Genomic DNA, 22,336 nt, shown 5'->3' with positions numbered 1-22,336 from the left:
TCATAAATTCAGTTCAAGTCATACAAAGAGGAGGAGCTCACTGTCTGTGGCTCAGACATCTTGACCCATGTGCTCTGCTTTCCTTGCGTCTTCAAACTCTGCAGTCCCTGGGAGTCATTTGGATAATCCCTTTGAGATGTGTGTGAAAATGATGAATAAGCAGCACGTTAGGAAATGATGAGAAAAATGGGGGAAATGTTAGGATGAAGCAGGGGCCAAATAAAAATTTTCAGTTAAGAGCACAAACATACTTCAAAGGCATTCACCACCATACAGAGATGAAAATGGATTCATTCAAAGTCCTATTCCTTAATAAGTTCAATGTCACCATCTTGCAGTCTGATTTCCCACTTCCTGTTTGTAATCAATGAACTGAAAATATCACATGAAACCATAAAGAGCACTTACTCGTTAAGGATGATGAGTCGCAAGTAACCTGCATAAATATCTTCTGAGCTACGAATAAGCTGAATTTGTTAGCAACACTGAACAATACATTTTAATAAAGAACATGCACTTGTAAAAACCAAAGTTAATTTTTGGACCTCTGAAAGAAAAAGTAGGCAAATTGTTTTGAACTGCTTGTATAACTTTTCTTGTTCACAGAGCCAATAGCTTACTAAAACTTCTGTACTTGCTGACAGCAAATACTTTCAATATCTACAGATGTCATTGTTGAAGGCCTTATCTGATGAATACCACTTCCAGGTTTGTGGTTTTTTTTCTCTGAACAACACAGTCTTTCATAAAGAAGACTGAAATATATATGGATAACTTCAGGAATAACGCAAATTACGAACTAAGATTACTGTTGCTTTGCTGCCTTTTAGAATGAACACTCAGAAGAACTCTTCATCTTCTTCACAGCTCTGAAGGCTGAAAACACCGCACTTTTTCAAGACTCTAGTCATGCCAAAAAAGGAAGTGCAATCTCACTGTAATAATGTTGTCTTAATTATGTACAATACTTAGCACCAGTTTTACACCAGATGACTCATGGTAGAAGCCTGTACTTTGCTGTTTGACTAAATCCCAAAGAATTTAGAACTCCCTGCTGCAGTGCGTACCAGCTTGTGCTCAGCTCTTCTCCCAGACAGGATCCTTCTCCCAGAGAAGACTGGTTTGAAGGGAGGTACAAGAGGACAAGCAGACACTGTGGTTGGAAATAAGGGCCTGAATTCAGTAAGAATATGCCAAATATTCTTGATGTGAGCCAGGAATGTGCTCTTGCAGCCTAGAAAGCCAACTGTGTCCTGGGTTGCATCAAAAGAAGCACAGCCAGCAGGTCAAGGGAGGTGATCTTGACCTGGTGAGATATCTCCTGGAGTACCATGTCCAGATGTGGAGTCCTCAGAACAAGAGAGACATGGACAGAGGAGCCATCCAGCCTCTCCAAAGGAGGGCCAAAAAAATGACACAAAGGATAGAACAACTCCCCTGTGAGAACAGGCTGAGAGAGCTGAGGCTATTCAGCCTAAACAAGAGAAGGCTTTGGGGAGACCTGAGAGCAGCCTTTCAGTATCTAAAGGGGTACTATAAAAAAGAAGGAGACAGACTCTTTAGCAGGGTCTGTTGTGATAGGACAAGGGGAAATGGTTTCAAACTAAAAGAGAGAAGATTTAGACTGAATATAAGGAAGAAGTTTTTTTACAATAAGTGTGGCAAGGCACTGGAACAGGTTGCCCAGAGAGGTGGTGGATGCCCCATTCTTGGAGACACTCAAGGTCAGGCTGGATGGGGCTCTGAGCAACCTGATGTGGCTGTAGGTGTCCCTGTTCATTGCAGAGGAGCTGGACTAGATGGCCTTTAAGAGTCTGTTCCAACTAAACGATTCTATGATTCTAAATAAACTTCTTGAAAGCTTATCAGGTCTTTGTGCTTCTGAAGTCATGGTCAACTCTATTAATTTGGATACTAGAAATAATACAGCTGGGTTTTTAAAGGCAGTTTATCTCCTGAATAGGAAGATGATCATTTTTTTTGTAATCTTATGCTGCTTATTATAACAACCAAGACAATGTGAAACACTGGTAGTATTTAAGGAATCCATGCTTATTTGTCTTACCACATCTAATCTTGTCCTAATAAAAATAATTCCATAAAAGCAGACACCTTTTATTCTGTGGGGTATTTTTACTACTGAGCTCTTTAATGACACAGCATAGTCTTCTGGGCACCTTAATTTGTGCAAATTTCTCCACTATTCTATGTATTTCAGTGCTTGTTGAGCTCAGTGAAATCACTGGAAAGCATTGGATCTTCCTCCAGTTCACTCCATATGTTCATTGCTTAAAGAAAACTGTCCATTCTCAAAAAATTTGTTACCTTGATGATTCACTTCTCATATCTGTAGCATGTGAATAGTCTGCTTTCAAGTCTTCATAAGCAGCACTGGAAACTCCAAAGGAAGAATATTGTTAGATAGATCTTTTTAAGAGAGGTTCAAGAGCAGATGGACTTGCAGCAGAGAATATTGCAGTCTTCATTCACCGTCAGCAGGAAAGACAGTCTCCAGACTCAGCTTCCTTCATTCTCTCTCTGGAAGACCACATAGGAAATTTAAAGTTAGACACTGAAAAATATTCCCATCTGCCTCTCTCTCCTCCATCCCTCAACAAATATACAGAGTGCATATTTACCTGGCTATCACAGACCACTGGGAGGCAGTTGTTGAAGTCTCTGTCTATGCAAATGATAAATATTCTATTCATTACACATTGTTATAATGAATGATCTACAATGGCACCTTCCAAGAGACACTTGATTAATTGAAAGAAGTAAAATACTTCATAATGAAACAGCAGCTGGTTATGATACTTACTAGTATCAATTGACAGTCTAGTGACACACACTTTACCAGGAAGCTTTCACTCCTATACATTATTTAAACTGAAGTTGAGTTTTGCATACTTATTGCCTCTAGACTAAAGTTTATTGTGTTTGGCTAATACAGATCTTTTAGGTATCAGCCTGTGCTATGTCTGTCCTATCAAAAGCTTTACCCAGAAGAAACCACAAGTAGTGATTTGCACAGTATTGTGCATCTAAGTGAAAGAACAAACAAATCATTCTGCTCACGAAATCATTTCATTTCCATTTTAGCCAGGAATGCACTAAATAATGCATCATTCCTCAGCTACTCAAAAGGTCACCTTTTGGTCTATGAGCAGCTGCAGCAGCTGTGTTCTCCCAAGACCCTGCTGTGAGCACAGAACAAAACATGAGAGCTGAGGACAAGCTTGGGGATGCATCCTAGTATCTCTAGTTGAGAATCATTGCCAAATTGTCTTTCAACCACAAACAGCCACCTTCTTTTTCCTTTTCTTCCCAAGTAAATTAATCATATGTAAAATATGAGAAAATCAACAGCCAACAGTTTTTGACACCATGCAAGGAGAAATATCCATGGAGATTAAGGACTTCCTATTCATTATTGATTTCTCACCACGTTTTACAGGAAGGTACAACAGAGAGAATAAAATAGCCCCCCGGGAAGGCACTCCGTGAGGCTGAGTTCAGCTCAGTGGCTGCTGAGTCTCTGGTTCCCAAAGCAGCAAGCAAGCTGCTTCCATGGCAAAAAATACATACTCATTAGAGGCATCTAATCCACTATAGGTCTAGACAAAGCCCTAATATTTGAGTCTTCCATTTTTATTGGAACTGGATAAAAGGCATGAAAGGCACCAGTGGCTCCTCAATATCAGGAACCCAGATGTGAGGTTTGGAACAGGAAGCCCATTCAGCTTTCTGGACCAGGGTGCTGACTATGATATGGTTGAACTTGATATTAAATGTCTTTTCTAAACAAAATGATTCTACAGTTCTTTATGTATCTTAGTTCAGAAGAAAGGAGATAGAAGGTGAAAGAAAATCAATGTGGATTATAATCGAGTCCAGAATCTGTGTCCCAAACAGGTAAGTCAAAAAGGTATAGAGGAGACATCCTGTCCAGACCTTGAGTTAGTGGGGTAGATTGAAGTAGTGTGCTATTCTTGCAGGATTTCCTCAGTGATCTTTTCCACAGATCTAATCATGTTCCATTTTGTGAACACCTAAATCAAAATTGCCTACAACCAGAATGCCTTATGTTCCAAATTAAATCAAACAAGCAAAGGGGAAATAACAACTACACAAGAGAGAAACAAGCATGTAACTCACTGTAAGGGCCATCTTGCATTGATGCATAGCAATCCCTCCTAGACAACAGCCTGGGGAGCACTTCATATTTAAAGATCCAGCACGCAATAACAGAATCATGGTAGGCATTCATCTAAATGTCTGCACCACTCATATCTTTTCTTGCTCAGAAAAAACAAGTGAAACTAAAAAAGAAATGGGGGAAAAAATCCTAATGTGTAAGCAGCAAATTAAATATAATACAAAAACTCCTAGTGCATATGTATTCCTCAGCCCATCCAGAAGTGCTTTCATCTCCTGGAGTCACTCATACATCAAAACTGCAGTAGGCCTCCATGAAAACACCCTGAACCCTAGGGTTCCTGTCCCAGTTCCAGAGTGATATAGGATTCATTAACTCCAGCTGCTGCTGCTAGCTATCTCCCACTACAAATAGTTCAGTGTCACTGTGAGCCAGCACAAAACCCTGCCCAAAGCGTGTGCCATGTGGCAAGGCTCTGCAGCTCATCAGGCTGCCAGGGCTGGAGCCACAGTGGGATCAGTGAGGTGGCAGGTAGCAAATGACACAGAAGACACTAAAGAGTAGATCGGCCTATAGGGTTCTCCTAATGAATTTCCAAGCAACTTTTAAAGTTTGCAGTTTAAAAAAAAAAACAGAAAAACAGAATACAGCAGAATAACCAACTTTGTCACTGGTCACTCTATACCACGGGCATTGATGTTACAGTACTAACTGGAGTCATCTTTCATTAGACACTCCAAATATGGCCAGGATATAAGCTGGTATTGCTTAACTCCTCTAGCTGAGCCCAAGTCTGCACTGGCCTGCATAGAAGAGAATTAAGAAAGGAAAGTCATCTAGCAGCTGACTTAAATTTGTTCAGAAGCGGTATGCACTTTGTTTGCAAAATATCTATGAGCCTAGACAGTATAAAAGGCAAAAGACATAGACTAAGTTTAATGACACACCATTTCTTGTAAATGTGTGACGCCAGAGAAGCTGAGGCATACTTCTAGCTAGAAACTCAAGCCAGAAAATGATGGCAGCATGCTGGGTAGCCGACAATCCAGGGTTCAGTACAGGACCAACAAAGCTAAACAGATGCACTCCCAAACAGCAGGAGAAATGACATGGAAACATATAGCCCGAGCACCCCAGACCTAACCCTGCCTTTCTGTGCTTGAAAGCCCCATGGTTTTGGGTTCACATTATTTTGGAGTCTTTGATGCATTTTGAAACTGCCAAAGATCTCGGCATCACTACCACAACTCTAACTCATGTCCTTGGTCTGGCCTGCCTCTAAAAAATCTACCCTCCCTCCACTGGCTATACCTGCAGCTTCTTGAGAGGAAGCTTTCAGTTTTGCCTCCTGCACAAGGTGCTCGAAGTCAAGCGGTGTCCACACTGCTCCTGCTCACCACCTGTCCATTCCTGTTCTTTACTCCCAGACTAATGAGACGATTTACTTTGGCAAAGAAAATTGCACACAGCACATACAAACAGCTGCCAGAGTGGAGTAAGACTGCATCTGTGTTCTCTAATCTGGGCAAGAAAACTAGCCATTTACCAGCTTCATTTTCCAGCTTCATCTGAAGCAAGACCAAGAGAACACCCGTGTGCCACATCCCACGACCAGGCCAACAAAGGCAGGAAAGCCCAGCCCAGCAGCTGGACTGCAGTAACAATCATGCTGGGCAGGGGAACTTCAGATCAACTAAGATACAACCAAGGTAACTTTTAAATCTCTAGCATATTTTTAGAGCTCTCCCCTTTGTATTTAACAAGTTGCAACCCAGTTAATATATGTGCACATGCTCACACACACATGCAAAGCTGACTGTGTACAGCTTTCCTTACAGTTCTGATGATCTGGATAATTTATTCAGGTTGGCAAAGTTTGAGTGTTTTTTCACCTCCTCTGCAGAAGGAGAGCAAAGTGATCGTTGCTGTGGTGATCCTTCCCTCAATATTTTTAGCCATTATCTGGCTTAAAGTCATAACTGGCTCTGGAAAACGTTATTTCTTACATCATAATATTAAAACATTGGCAAATAGTCTTTTATTCTTTCCACTGAACATATACATCTCTCTCTTGAAATCGACATGCAATTCTGAGAACATCTACAAATGAAAACATGCAGATATTCTCCTATCTTTAATAGCTTTAATCTTTGTTTTATAAGTAGAAAACACTTCCAACCCCACTGCCCTCCATCCCTTTGGGATCAATCTGTACAGTTGGAACCTCTTCTTGCCAGGGTTACATTTCCAGGAGGGTGCACACTCACTCTGAACATTAATAGTAGTTGTATGTGTAATTCCCAAGGAATGTGATTTGAAAAAAACCAATGGGGTTTCATATTTCTTTTTTCTTTGTGAGGTTGCAGAGCCTGCATTCGTCTCTCTAAGGAGAGGATAGCACATGTCAGCTCCCTACCTTCACTTACACCTTGATCAATGAAGATGTTGGCAGTGAAAGCTGTTATGCACAGTAAGAAACCAAGTTCAAAACTTCTACTGCTGGAAATGGCCAAGAACAAGTTATTCCCATCTGTAGCGTAGGTATATCCTTGCACAGCTCTATCACAGGGAGCACCATCATCACCATCACCCTCAAACCTATAGCAAACAAGGAGGTACTGATGGGGGTCAGGTCCAGCCCTCTGAGCACCTATTCTTGTCTCATTCACTCTGAATAGCAAATGGCAGTGTTCTAGGAGCAGTTCTGTAAGAGTTGCAAACCTACTTTTATCAGGCTGTTTTCCCACAACTTGCTTCACATTAGCAAGGAGACTGTCCTGGGCAGAACCCAGACTGTCCAGGGATGCTTTGCCTCCCTTTCTCCCTTTACTGTGAGGGTGGTGAGGCACTGAACAGGTTGCCCACAGAGGTTGTGCAGGTCCCCTCCCTGGAGGCATTCAAGGCCAGGATGGATGAAGCTTTGAGCAACCTGGCCTAGAGGGAGGTAGGGACACCTATAGCAGGGGGTTGGAACTAGATTATCTTAAGGGTCTCTTCCAACCCAAACCATTCTATGATTCTATGATTCATTAGCAATAAGTGCCAGGTCCCACTTCCCATGCTGCAAGTGCTGGATTTTGGCACACCTCCCCTTTGCATGCACCAAACCCAATCTAACTGCAGCTTCAAAGGACCAGACCAAACCTTCAAATTCTTGCTCTGCTGCATTTGGCTCCATTTCCATGCAAACCACACTTAGGCAACCTTTCAACAGATATTCCAAGCAATCACAAGCTTCCTACCTGCTGTAACACAGCTCTGTTGTGAACATATATTACAGTATAGCTTTAGCATGTTATTCCATACCCAAATTGCTGCCTGTGTTGCAGGGGGCTGAGATACAGCCCCTGTGGGAGCAATGAACTGTACATTTGCAAGCAGAATGTGGGTTTCTGCTCTATTTCTGAAGCTCTGTAATTCACTTCATGCCTTGCATGTGGACTGGAGTTTTGCTTAGATGCAAAGCTCAGATTGAGCTGTCTGTCACAATATCCTTCTCTTTTCCCCTTTTAGAAAAGGGATTTATAACTGTAAAGGATGCACTTAGCTCAAAACATTGTAGCTTTAACTACACTGGCTCTGGAGCAAAATACCGGAGAGCCAAAAAGGTACGTGACAGAACTAAGCCTGTACTATAAAGAAAGCATAACTTGTGTCCAAATCCTAGTCTTAGTGAGGCAAAACCAGTGGTCTCCTTTGGCTGTATTGGACTTGGAATTAATTCCCTATGGAACTTGATAAGAAGCTATCCAGGTAAAAACAAACTGAATTTTTTAATAGTATATTTCCTAGTGATTTCAACAATTCCTGCTGACAGCTTAGTTTTAAGGACCAAGTTCTCAGACAATAACTCATGACCCAGTTCAGAAGCCAGGACTACAGTTCACAGATAACTTTCCTCATATATCCCTCAGCAATTTTGGACAGAAAGGACGTTAACAGAAGGCTACAGTAAGCACAAAAGAGATAAAACAGTTGGTCAGATATTAAAACTGGATAAACTCAAGTTAGTAATAAATATAGATTTTCAACAGCAGTTTTAGCAAATCTTTAGACAGGAGCTTACTGGCTCCCAGTTCACTGCAGGTGACAAGTTGGAGAGTCATGAGGAGTTACCTAACTATATCATAGAATCATAGAATAGCCTGGGTTGAAAAGGACCACAATGCTCATCTAGTTTCAACCCCCCTGCTATGTGCAGGGTCGCCAACCAGCAGACCAGGCTGCCCAGAGCCACATCCAGCCTGGCCTTGAATGCCTCCAGGGATGGGGCATCCACAACCTCCTTGGGCAACCGGTTTCAGTGTGTTACCATCCTCTGTGTGGAAAACTTCCTCCTAAAATCTAACATAAACTTCCCCTGTCTCAGTTTAAAACCATCCCCCCTTGTCCTACGCTACCATCTTAACTCCACTCCATGTGAAATGAAAGCAGAAAGTAACTTAGTGCTATCACCTCACTGAATGCTTTCAATTCTGAGTACTTTCCTCTCTCATTCCCCTCCACTGAAAAGTATTAAGATGTTTACATATCTTTAATCAAACCAGTATCATAAAATACAGATTTTTTTTGTGTGAAATTAAACATACAAACAAACAAACCAACAAAAAAGCCCCACAACCAGGATATTTATTATCTGACCTTTCCACAGACCTTAATTTTGAATTAGCTTTGCAACTTGGCTAATTAGCCTACACACTGATATTTTTAAATTATGATTAATTTTTTCCAGCTCCTTAGAAAACAGGCTTAATTCTAGAAATTGCTGCTACTCATTCCTATATTTGTTAATGCTTATTTAATATTTGAAGCCTCAATCCAGCGCCTCCATTTTTAAGAGGTTAGACATTCATCCATCAGGAAAGACGTTGATATAACTGCACTTGCCTTCAGATGGAAAGATGGTTTAATGTTCTCTTCAGGACTAATTTTCCATGACAGAGTTCTACCATAACACAATCAAACTGCTCTATTTCAAGAGAAACATACCTCTCTCCAGTGCTTCTCCCTACCCTCTCAGTTCTGTCAAGCTTTAATAAATCCCTTCTCTGTAGTGTAGTTTGGCCATAAGACAATCAGAAAGATCTTTCAGAAACTACCCCTAAGCCAGATAAATAACTTTCAGGTGAGAGATATGGACACACTTGCCCTATGTTCCTATTCTACTGTCTGTTGTATATGACATAAAACTAGAATACCCAACACTGGGAGGAGAGGGCTAAAATAGAGCCTCACATCGTGGTTTCATAGTCACAGGTTCTGGGTCTCTCCACCACAAGAATTCGCTGCAGTACAAGTTTGATATGAACGGGATCTGGGCAGAAGACTGCATTTCATCGAGTCATAGAATCATTTTGAGTTGGAAGGGACCTTTAAAGGCCATCTAGTCCAACTCCCCTGCAATGAACAGGGACACCTACAGCTACATCAGGTTGCTCAGAGCCCTGTCCAGTCTGACCTTGAGTGTCTTCAGGGATGGTGCATCCACCACCTCTCTGGGCAACCTGCTCCAGTGCTTCACTTCACTACCATTTCTATCAGGTTTGTCCTGGTACCTCTGATACCTACTCTGGCAATGTGTCATTGTCTTTTCTAATATCAGGCAGTCTTTGGACATTTGAACCATACCTGAAAACATCAAAAGGATAGCTATGGGCACCAGAGCTTTGCATTCTGTGGCTGCTTTCTCCTCAAAGCATTCCAAGGGGCCCTTCTGCCAGGTTTCCTCTGCTGGCAGACTCCACTCTAAAAAGAAACGAGTTCCTTAGGCCCCTCATATTTCTGGACATCTTGAGGCAGGTCTTATAACAATTGTAAAGGAATTCACAACCCAAATACACATAATTTAAGTGTAAAATATTGAAGGAATTCCCAGTATATTCTCTACTATTTCTTACCTTCTCTACTGCTTTTTTTCCTTCTTTTTTTTTCTTATTTCCATTCTCTCACCACTTTAGTAGAGATCAAAAGTCATTATATTGTTCCGTTTGATGGATGAAATCCCTTTAGACTCATTTCTGAAATGGTACACAGATTTGCAAGCATATTTTTCTGAAAAAAAAGTTAAAAACTTGAACATTGTTCAGAGCATTATGCTATTTTGTCTGTTCATTTTTAATTGCCTCTAGAGTGAGGCTTTATATTTCTTATTTGAACACAAAAATGTCTCTTACGCCTAAGATGAAAATGAACAATGGACAAAGCAATTCCAAAAAGAGAAGAGTGACTGAACATTTCACCTCTCATCAGGAAAGAATTAGCCCACACTGAACCATGGAGGACATATGCCCTAGCTGAGGCCCCCTCTCTCTCTCCATTCCCTCCTGTGACTTGACGCAGACCCACGTCCTCCCACCCCATACAAGGCTCCCATTCAAGTGCTCTGCTACCAGTTCATAAGAAACATCCAATGCTTTGGAGACCAGCACAAAATCTTTGACTGTGAGATGAGGTTTCACTGCACTTAGCCTGAGAGGAATTACCAGAATTTTGGCAAAGAATGTGGTGAATTGCTTGGGAAAGGTGATTTTTAGTCTGTCAGCCAGTCCTGGGAGAGGGAGCAGAGATAAACAAAGGATTTTCTTGGCCGTGGAGGAGAAAGAGAGTGCTGGGTTATCAAAAGCATGTGGACATCAAGGAACCATCTGGATCTCTTTCTGCTGTTTGCAGCTAATCTCAAAATATTTAGTGGAATGCTGCTCCCCAAGGGTGCAAACGTTTGCTCATTCTTACAGTAGAAACTGTAACACACAATTAGAAGTATATATTATAATACTGTATTGTTTACAAATGCGCTAGTTGGGAAAGAATGAAAGTTAATTCTGTTATTAAGTGATTTTGGTCTACATTTTAGTTAAATAAAATTAACCATGCTTAACTAGACTGCACCTGATAGCCAGATATAATAAATTTCTTCACTGTATCTGTGTATCTGCATCTTTAAATCCTTAAGGTCTGGCTCAAAATAAATAAATCTGAATCTGATTTCAGTTCTCTTCTTTAAAATTATCCTGCTGCATTTGCCTGCAGCAACTTAGATTTAAAAAAAAAAGAGGTCTGATCCCTCTCTATTGTCTGCATGCATCCAAGAGAGTACTGACGGTTCTGGCATTTCTCCCAATCAAAGAAGAAGTTACTGGATTTGTTGAAGTTGCAAAGAGAAGCTGTGTTATCCAGGAAGCTGAAGCAGATAACCTAATATGAAATCTGGTCTACACTGTAAAAACAAGAGCAGTCTGGTTTAGTCGTGCTACAGATGGTATCCTATGGGCCCACAGCAGGGACTGCCACTGGGGGTTCCCAGTTACAACCCTCTACAAAACAAAAAGAAAGAGTAAATCAGGCACATTCAGACTGAGATGAGATGTATTTTGATAGGGAACATAGTATAGTATGGTTCAGCTGCAAATAAAATCTAACTGCTCTTAACAGCATTCTGCAAAGCTGCTAAGGACCTATACACAGACAGCAGGATCAATAGAAGCTAAACTTGCATTTCATAGATTGAATCACAGCCACTTCAAACTGACAAAATAATAAAACAGCAAAAGAACAATGAGACACTACCATATGTGTACATTCTCTACAACCATACATAATGAAGGCTTTAGCAATGCAGAACTCTACCTCCTAACTCAAAGTTTTATTGGCCATTATCTCGCTGGATTTGGTGCAATGGCTCTGAATGCAGTAAAATGTTTCCCTACGTAACTGACAAATTTATTATTGTTATAAAAAAGGACACAATATTGAAATCCTAAGAGTCTCCAACTTGTAGTGGTGCCAAATATGTTTTTCTTTTCATTAGCATTCAGGGATCAATGTGCCCAAATCACCTTCATCTACTTTTTCTACTCACATAGATGCAGCTGATGTTGGATCATCAGCCATCTGAGTTCTGGTCCAAGATAATAGCTTTGGACCAGAGCAATCAGAGATACTGGGATGCTCTTTACGAATTAGGATGAAAACTGCTGTACATCCACAATACAACCTCCCACCAGGCTATTTCAGTACAACGTGAACTCTGTGAAAATCCTGTGGCTACTCCACCTCATTGATTGAGAACTACAGACATCCCTCTCAGCTTGTAGATATGCTCAGAAATAGTAATAGTAATAAATGATCAAAAAACCACAGTTGTTAGCTAACCTCTGGGATGTGTGTGTTGAATTCAATAGGATTTCTATGTGTCCCACCTCCAAGGATAAAATATGAATCCAATGGCAGCACAACGTGTTCCATGTGGTAACTGCCTGGAGGTCACAGGCAAAAGAAAAGGAAAGAATTTAACAGGGCATCAAAGCACCTGGTTAGACAAGTTTTGTTTCGCCCATGAAGAAGTGTTGTTCTCCCTCCATAATGTAACCCTTGTAAAGTGAGCATGGATCTCCTGTTTTCTCCTGGGGCTAGTCAGCACTTCAAACCTCGGACCAATATCATAGATCTCAATGCCAAGTCATTTTGTAAACAACATTGTTATCTTTTTTCTCTCTTTCACTATTTCACTTTGAGGGCCTGATACAAGATGTAAACATGGCTCTCCCAGCTGGATATATCTAAACTCCCCTGCCTGAAGAAATCTTCCTCAGTAAGGCTGGAACCTTTTTTTTCTTTGATTTCTCTGGACATCTCTTCACTTTGAAGTTTCTCATGCTGTCTATCCTCCTGGTCGGCATAGACCTGTATCTCCTCTTTACCCACAGCTCTTCCTGCAAGTAAATACTCATCCTGGGGCTCACCACAGCCAGTGTCACAAGGGAATGAGGTGTGGTGGCCATTCATATCATTTTCTGCTGATTCCTTAAGTAACTCTTGCATCAGATGTATCCCTGCCTGCTGGGATAGCTAGATTTCTGAAGTGGTATACAGTGGTATTCTCTCACCACAGCTTTCTAGAGTATGGCATAGCCTTCATAACACAGTCGTCTGTGCTTTCCTAGCAGTAAATAGAGACAGATAGCTTCAGAGGGTCCTTTATCCCACTGTATTCAGGTTTGCCAGAGAGGTGGGAATGCACTACCTGTTGCAGAGCAGGAGACTAGACAACAAGTTCTGAGATGAGAAGGCACACATTCAGATGACTACATTTTCACAGGACCACCCTTAAGACATGGATAATAAAGATCTGAAAGAAAGACCAGCTGACTGATCAGGAGCTTCTCTCCTTTAGAAGCCCAGATGTTCTCTCCTTTCCATTATCACTTTCAAACTGATGGATGGGGGCTGGTTATTTCTGATGCCACCAGAAGGCTGTGAGGACCATAAGTGCATATTCAGCACTGGTCTGTAAGGCTAACATCAGTTCTGTGCATCATCATGCTTATTGCAAGGTTATCATTTAGGTCAACAGCTTCAAATATTTATTTCAAACTTCTTTTTCTGTGCATCAAGGTTAAGCCTAGTTCTCCAGAATCCACATCAGTGTCCATTTAAGTTAAGGAAAACAAAGGAAACAGTTCCTTTGAAACTACTAACGATTGAAGCCTTTTAATTCTTTTCCTGTTTGCCATTATTTCTGCCCCCATGAGTCTCGGAGTTTGCTGCTTTATCTTCTAAGCCTTAGAAGCCTTGTTTTTCTCAAGGACACCTTGGATTTATGAACATTTCTTCCTTTATTCGCCGTGCCCTTCCAATTTTATTTTTTAAGATTCAGGAAGTCACTGTAGAACCAGTTGATTCTCTCTCCCTGTCAAGTGAACTTTGATTTTAGGAAGTGTTTTCTATATGCAGGGAATCCCTTCTTGATCATTTTCTAAGTAATATGGTATGCCTAATGTAAGAAAGAAATCTCTATATATGCTTACAAAAACATAATATTAATAAAAAGAGATAAGCCTGGATTGATCCTCAATTTTACCACCCCAATCTTCAAAGCCCTTTATATACTGTGCATATATGTGTAACATCTTCATTCAATGAAAAGACTGTCTCCTTCATAAGTCAACGAATTCACCTTTCTCAAGCCTCATTCTATAGTCTATATTCTTTCCTCCGCTCCTTGATTCTTCTCTCTCCGCTCATTGTCAATAGGAATCTTATTCTTACTGAGCAAGAAAAAGGGAATCTTGAAGACATTTTTCCTTCGTATTCTTCCTTTTGAGTCCAACCTAAGCAACACACAGACACTGCACACCTTTATTGGTGGTGAGTCCTACTTATAAACATGAACGGACTAAAGCTCCTCTCATGGTTTCACACATCTAACTAAACAGATATTCTTTCAGTTTAGGATATGTTCTCATAATTCCCCTTGCCAATTTTTGCAGCTTTTCAGACAGACATTGTCCAAAATACTGTTCAAAATATTTTTCCCTTGCTGTTGTGACAAACTCCAAACAAATCAATAAATACCTAGCTGGCTGAGCAAACATGAAAAAGAGTCAGTATGACAGACCACCAAAATATGTTGTCAGACTATTCATGCTGGCAGGAATGAAGAAAATACTAAAATAATGAACCAAAACTAGGCCAATTTACCTTAAATAAGCAAGGAAAATCATGCTTTCACTCAAAGTGAGCACAAGGAAGGCTGCCATCGTGCACCTCACTGACATGCTGTGGAAGACAACAGTAGAACAAAAGGCAGAGACTGACCATATGCATTAAGATCATAGGATTCCACCTGATGTGGAAGGGCAATAAATTTTCTACAGGATTACAGTGTGTGAAACACTGGGAAAGATAGATGAGGAAGGGGATTTCTCGTTATTCTTCATGTCAACAATCTCTTCAGCTTGTCTACACAACATGTTCTTACATGGATGAAGCTAAGAACGCCCTTTGGGCATTCTTAGGATTAGGAGAGCGAGGCACAAGCAGCCTAAGACTGAGAAACAGTCCTGGTCTTCCACCCAAAGCAAGATAGTGCAATCTGCATGAAAAGCTCTCTTAACAACAAAGTGTGTAAGGGAGATAAAAATCAGGAGGAGAAGCAGAGTCCCATGTCTCCCCTTCAGGAGCGTCCATTTCAGAAGTATAGGCAGAAATTCAGCCTGTGCTATTGTCAAGAAGGCAAGAGACAAACATTCTTCAGTTACAACATCTGCTAGAATGTAGGCTATCCACTGAAAACTACATATATGTTCTTTATAATTAAAAATAAAAAAATAATTTAAAAAATCCTCTAAAGATACATATTTCTCAGTGCCGTATCCTGAGAGGTTTCCAATCCCTTCAGCCACACTTCTTGGGGTTGTAGATAGCATCAATTCTCCTTTTTTGCTTTTCTTTTTCACAGTAGTTTTTAATCTTCAGTGTCACCTTCCTAGCAAAACGAAACTCCACCTTATCCCTTCCTATTATAGCATAATTCAGAGGGTTATCATTGCATCGGGTAGTGGTCCTTGAGAGCCTCAGAAAATTTTTACTGGAAATCAGTTTATGGTTTCTGATTCTGTCCCTCATCAGGAATGCAAACTCTTCGGAAGGGCATCCAAAATGATTGCCAACAAAGTTTGTAAGCTGCCCTCCAATTTATAAGCACATTACAGATAAATAACTGGAATGACTACACTAATGAAAATTTTAGAGCATCATTTCTATTTTCTTGGGATGATTTCTACAACATGCTCCATGTCTTAACCTACTCCACAGATCTTGGAAGGAGTGAGAGGGGAATACTAAAAGAAACATCACAGAAAATGAGCTTAAACATGTCTTCATTTCAGAATCTTCTAGTGAGAAACAAAAGCTATACCGGATGTTTTAATGTTGGTTTTCTCTCCTTTTCAGCAGCCTTGCATTTCCATTCGTAGCTCTTACTCTGGATGTTTGAGGATTCTTGAGAAACCTAGAAGGTTTCAGATTAAGTAGAAATTAAGTATTTAATGGTGGAGGACAAGTGTACATAGTTGCACAGCTCTACGTTTTAGTATTTCAGTATTATTATATTGTACAAATATTTCTGTATCACCATGGAATAACTCATTTTACCTAGAACTAAAATGCATTCAGCTTAAAGGCAAAACAACAGTGCTGTTTGACCGGAAGTAATCAAAGGCTGAGAAGTGAAGAAGAGTGTCACATGCAACCAGTACTTCTTACACTCTGTAAGAAGCAGAATGGAATTTTGTCACTTAGCTGGAGGGAGCAACGTTATTATGAAAAAGAGCCAGGAAATTCCCTCGTTACAAATATAGGTAATTAAAAGATGGATTTTCTGTCATGCAGTTCCAAGATGTCAATATTTAGATTTTGAATTGAGAAAAGCAAACAAACAAACAAACAAAATCCATACATTTGAAACCACTTTTCAAAGTCAAAACTTACAAATATTTCATGTAAAAGTCCTGTGTAAATGTTTAATTTGAATGCTTTTCAAAAAGCCTAACTGGACTTTGGATAAAATCACTATCTTTTATACTTCTGCACAGTTGAATGGAATATAATAGATGCAAAATGAAAATGTCAATTTAGTCAATATCTGATTCTGTGAAACATTTCAATTTGCCACTTAATACTGAAACAAAATTTTCCATAAGGTAGATGTACAAACAGACATCAGAAAAATGGATTTCTTGTAAGAAAACTTGTACCATTATTTCACAGAAAAGGTATGATCAGCTTAGAAACAGCAGTCAGGCATACAGTTTTCACCAAAAGGCAATGAAATCTAGGTCACTTGTTGGTGCTCTTCAAACTTCCCTACTCTCATTCCACATTCTCTGTATCCCCTCCTGAGTTTTCTTTGAGAGGATGAGGAGGTGTAGGAAGGTCACAACTTTCCTGACAAGCCAGTATCAAACTACAGTCCTCATAGCTTATGAGGTCTGAGATTCATTGGCCAAAAAGGCTGCACAACAAAGGACAGACACATCGCCTTGCCCTCTTCTGGAGCTCTCATTCCAAGTCACAGCATAAGTATTAAGACAAAAGTTGTAAGAGACAAATACCCATCCATTTCAAAGATCTGTAGGTAGAAAGGTTGTAGAAGAAATTGCTACCCCTGAAGAAGTAACAGTCTATAATGAAATTACAATTAAAAAGGAAGAGACTGCAGTCTATTGATCTGGGCTTTTCCAGAATAAAACATTAACTGTAAGACCCTTCCTTCACAACATCCACAGCCATCATATTGATCAAAAGGACAACAAGGTAATGTTATGACAGAAAATAAACCACGGAGATTTTGAACAGTATTTGCCCCAAACATGTTCTCCTTAAATATTTTGTCATAGAAAAAGGAACTTTCCTTCCTTTCCTCAGGCAAATGTTGGCAAATCAGAGAGGAATAAGGCCAGCAACAGTTCCTTTCAGAATCACAGGAACCTTTTAATCGTATATTACTTGACTCATGCTACCATGTGAAGTTGATCTCCATTGGGTTAGACGGAATCACAACTTCTCCTATTCTGCCGGTACCAAAACAGGACCTCAGTGACAATGGATATGGATTTTTTTTTATTTTTTTATTTTTCCCAGGAAGCAGAAAGAACTTACTTTAAGCTCTGGAAAGTTATCAGGCTTTACATTTAGTGTCATTTATTTAACTTCTTCTGAGATCTTATATTCATCTTTTAGGTAAAAAAAAAATTGAGCTTTAACTATAGCTCCTGTCCTTATGAACAGATCAAAACAGTAATATATATTTCCCAAATATACATAGAATATTGTTTGATTATGTCTACTGAGGTATGTTCCAGGAAGATTTACAGGGCTTACAAGCAGTATGACTGGCAAAGGCACAGCCCAGACAAAATGTACAACCCTACACCAACCATAGCAACATGCAGTTCCCAAGTGAGTATAAGCAAGTTTTCACGTAAAAAACACCTACTTGAACACCCACTTGAGGGCCACAAGGTCATAGCTGAAAAGTCTTCAGTAGATTCTTACACAGCCCTTCAATAGGACTGTAACGCACAGAAAAGACCATTCCCAAGAAGAGGATGGAAGTGTTGCTGAAAGTAAAACACTGACACAATGTCAGTAAAGGTACAGGCTCTTGAGTGAGGGAAGTTTCAGCTTGATACTTAGCCTATGAAGGAATCCGAGGAAGGATGGCAGAGTTTAACTTGGACTCACACCAAAAGCTCATTGCTAGCAATTTGGGAAAACCAGTGATAGCACAGGAATGGGACTGTTGAAAACTTCAGTTTTCTATAGCTCTTTAACCAAATCAAATCTTTTGGCTTACATATTTATGGAACCCTCACTTATATAAGTTCTCAAAGACATTTCTGTGGGAGGTATTTTTTTTCTTTTTTTTTCCCCAAAGCAGCATAAGAATCTGGTTAGCCTAATTTGCAATTAAAAGAGCCATGAAACCACAACATGAGAAACTGTTTTTGGAAATACTGACAAGGAGCATTGATACTGCTGCCATTTGAAAGATCATTCAAATATACTTGATGAAAATCAAATGTAATTCCAGCTGTTTGTATTTCAGTGTGATAGGGTCCATTATTCCTGGAGGAGAAAAGTCCTTGTGAATTCAATCCATATGTGATTAATGTCTCAAAAGTGGGTATAGGATAAATTCATCTTGTAAGAGGTGTACCTCCTTTATCCCCACACTGGAAACATAAATTGTATTTTATTTACAAGATGTTTAGTAAAGTAAATGTGAACCCTCAAGAGTTAGAAGTCATCCACTTGTCAGACAGATGGAGCTCACTCTAGAGCGCTAAGAAAATGTTATGATAAGAGGACAACTTCCTTACTGCTGAATTATTTAGAAGTTCTCTCTTCCTCCTTCCTGGGGTTCTTTGAGACTCATCATGACAGCTCCAGCATTTCAGGGGGCATGGAGAGCTCAGCTTCTGATTCTGAGTATGAAATTAGTTGAGTCATTTTATTCAAAGCAAATGCATTTGTCACCAGAACAGGACCAATAACATCAGTACCAAAAGAATGACTTCATATGGATCATTAGTTAAGGGATTAATTTTAGCATCTGAGCTGCATGACTGCTTCTAGAGGAAAAGTCTGGCTGGTGCTTTCTCTTAAAATATGAGTAAAACAATGGCTACCTGGCCACACTGCCCAAAGTGCTGTGCCATCCACACTGTCCAAAGTGCTGTGCCATCAAATACAATGGAAGGAAATAGAAAATAAGCCTGTTTTTAAGATCAAGCTCTCCACCACCGTGCATGCCTCCCTGGGTCATGCTCAGTTGAAATTTTCAGCAGAAATTTCTATCACATTTCCAAAATCTGTGGAAGAAGCTACAGACATGTATTTATGATATTCAGATTTGATTTCAAATAATCCAGTTTAACCTTGTGGACTTTCTGCCTGTATCTCCAGATCTGGACTGGAGGTCATACTGATTGACTTCACTGAAGCCAGATAGCCAGCCTGCCAAGACTAGAAATGAGAACAGGCTTCAACGATGACACAACACAACTGAATCTTGACCTCAGGGCAAGAAATTTTTCTGGTACACCTCAAGATTTGTGAAATGAACAATTACGCCAGAATTCTCAGAAGTCAGAGGAAGTTAAAGGAAAAACACAGAGTTATCTTTCAGAAAATACCTCAACCTTGTACCCTTGCTGGGATGCCATAAAATAACTCTGACAAGTTAATACCCTCTCCTGTGCAGCTAGACTGAAAGTTTTTAGTTTTTTCACTACCCACTGAAGGCTTCTCTCATTAAGAACTGGGGAAAGGAGATTGCAAGTACATGTGTTTTGTTTGTGATGAAAGTGGGGAAAAAGATGGACGAGATCACTTCCAACAAAGTGCGAGGGTTGTTGTGGTTTTTTTTTAATCTTTTAAACTCATGTGATATTTCCTCTTTTAATAATTACAGTTCACTTCACTCATTTCTGCTGCATCAGTGGAGTACTGAAGCATTATCACTTTGGCACTGAAATTCTCTTTGGGAAGGAAAGGTGATGGCTCAGGTATAAAGCACAGGAAATCTCCCCAGGCTTTGGGATGTCTAAATGGCATTTAAGAATTATAAAAATCTTGAGTCACTTGCTGATTTGCAGATCGGATTCGTGATGTTTTTCAACGTCTGCCATGGCACTCCATCGCTGATGTGATGGGCTGCAGAGTCCAACTCTACTCAGCTGCTACTTGGACAGAAAATGTTTCATATCCTTAAACAACTTGGCATCCTTTTCCATACCCAAAGATCCCTCCCCAAAGATCCCTCCAGTTAGCTGCTACACGAGTATTTCTCTCACTATTTCCATCATTCTCCAAGGGTAGTTTCCCAAGTCCCACAGCAGTACCACTGAGCAAACCCCACCAGCTACTTTTCAGTCAAGGTTACGTTTAAAGACTTTATCGCTTCACTTTCAGTATTTCAGAGCAGGCAGAGATAGTATCATATCATAGATCCCCCACATGTAATACAGTAGATTAACTGACCCGAGCTACTCTTTTTATCGGCTTCCAGTCAAACTCTGGCTCTGCTCATTTCAACAGTTGTTTGAGCTGCAGCTACCTCAAAGGACATCTTGCTGGCACCAAAGCCCTCTCCAATTTTCACCTGAAGTCTGGTTCTCCACTTCCCATCAGAGTTGAAGAAGAGCCTTTGAATCACTTTCTCCTCTGGAGGGTTGCAGGTACATGTGATTTTCCAACTGCAGAATGTTCTGAACAAAGAAATATCAAAAGACACACTGAGATAAGAAAAGACTTGATTTACAGGTAGTCTAGGGCAGGAAAAGCTGGAGTACTTCTTTACCACATTATTGAAACATCTTTCTTTTACTTTAGAAAGATCATGTCATTTTGAATACCACGCTGCTTGTCCACATATCTAATAAATTCCTTCCTGATCTTCAGGGCTGAGAGCACAGAAGATGCCATTAGTTGGAGGAAGATCCTTTTTCTGTCCCTGATGACTGTGACCCAGACCAGCCCATCGTGCCTGTATAGAGCTTCATCCTGAAAAAAAAGTACACTGGAGAACTGGGTGCAGAGTTTTGACTTAAACTAGCCTCTTTTAGGACACAGCACTGCCATACATCTAATACTATGGACATCTTGCTATAACTTATAAGTAAATACATATATAATGAACAAAAGCAATGCTAAAAAAGAAGAATGAGCTGTGTGGCACTTTCATACCTAAATACCTCCGTAGCCTTTTCTTAAAAATACAACAATTTTTGTTTTTCCAAGAAACACAAAATATTCAGCTCCTTCTTTGAAATGCAAACAAGTGCCTTAGAAATAATAGAGGTTTCTGCAGAACTGGCATTTCATTTCCTAAGAAACTAGGTTTTAAGTTTTGGATCTCTGTTTTGCTTTGTTTTTGTTTTTGTTTTAAATAAGATCAGGTTCTACTTAAGCAAAATACTGGATAATAGCTAATTTGTGCCAAAACAAAGTTAATTTAATGATGTTTGAGGGATTCATAAAGATTGCGAGGCCTAATGAAGCTAATGGAATTTTTATATGTTAATCTCCAAGCAAAGTAATAGTAAAAATCCAAAGAAACCATAGCATCAATTTTATTCCTTCAACTATCCAATTTTTAGGGAATACTCCCAAACTACTGCTACCCAATTCTGTAGGATTTGTAAAAAAAAAAGCTTCTAGAAAAATCTATAGACAATAAAAATATTTCTTCTCATGATCTCATGAGCAGAAGTTTATTTGCAATTTTTTTAGGCTTTTTTTTTTTTATCCCTATCTTAATGAAATTCTTTTCAAAAGTGCATTGTTCTGCTGGGGAGGAGAAAATAAGAAAGGTTTGGGCTTATTTCCTATTTGTCATTTTATCATGTGTGCATGTATAAGACGAAGAGAGCAGGGAAAAAAAAGAAAGGGAAAACAGGGATTTTTGATAGTTTTCAAATTCAAAATTAATTTTTAAAAGAGCATTTTTTGATTGATCTTTAGTGTAAACAAATGAAAATACACATAAAGTAAAGCATTTTAAAATAACCTCCTCTCCTGTCCCACCCTCTCCCCTCCTCTCCTCCTCTCCTCTTTTTTTTTTAAAGCTATAGTCCAACATGTTGCATAAAAGAGCATTAAACGTTTTCACCTCACCCTGTCAAATGCTTTTGCAAATTCTCTGTAAGACTGCCTATGTAGGCCATCACTAAAAAAAAGCCCCCTAACATAAGGTGGGCCAAATTAATTGAAGTTCTGCTCTGTAAGAGCAAGAATATGTGCCTATTGTGAATTGTGTCTATGGCACAACTTCAGCTGGAACCAACAGAGAGAAGTAAGAGGGTTCCGAGATGTGGCACATCATTATTGCTG

General features: G+C 39.8%; 1 protein-coding gene across 3 annotated transcripts in view; it reads right to left on the bottom strand.

Moving 5' to 3' along the window:
- Positions 1-22,336, bottom strand: part of F13A1 (coagulation factor XIII A chain) — a 155,716-nt gene that overhangs the window by 69,522 nt on the left and 63,858 nt on the right. For 2 of the 3 annotated variants that reach the window (XM_046918045.1, XM_046918054.1), the window contains 4 exons: positions 17,937-20,712; positions 15,858-15,950; positions 10,057-10,210; positions 2,326-2,538 (listed from right to left, as the gene is read on the bottom strand). The gene's annotated coding sequence lies outside the window, so the exon portion shown is untranslated. The remainder of the gene's footprint in view (positions 1-2,325; positions 2,539-10,056; positions 10,211-15,857; positions 15,951-17,936; positions 20,713-22,336) is intronic. The other variant, XM_046918034.1, reaches the window with a different exon arrangement.

Source organism: Gallus gallus, chromosome 2 (genome assembly GCF_016699485.2).
Source record: "Gallus gallus isolate bGalGal1 chromosome 2, bGalGal1.mat.broiler.GRCg7b, whole genome shotgun sequence".
In the NCBI taxonomy this organism is placed as follows: domain Eukaryota; kingdom Metazoa; phylum Chordata; class Aves; order Galliformes; family Phasianidae; genus Gallus; species Gallus gallus.
Note: the sequence above shows the minus strand (reverse complement) of the source record. Positions and strands in the feature narration are given on the sequence as shown.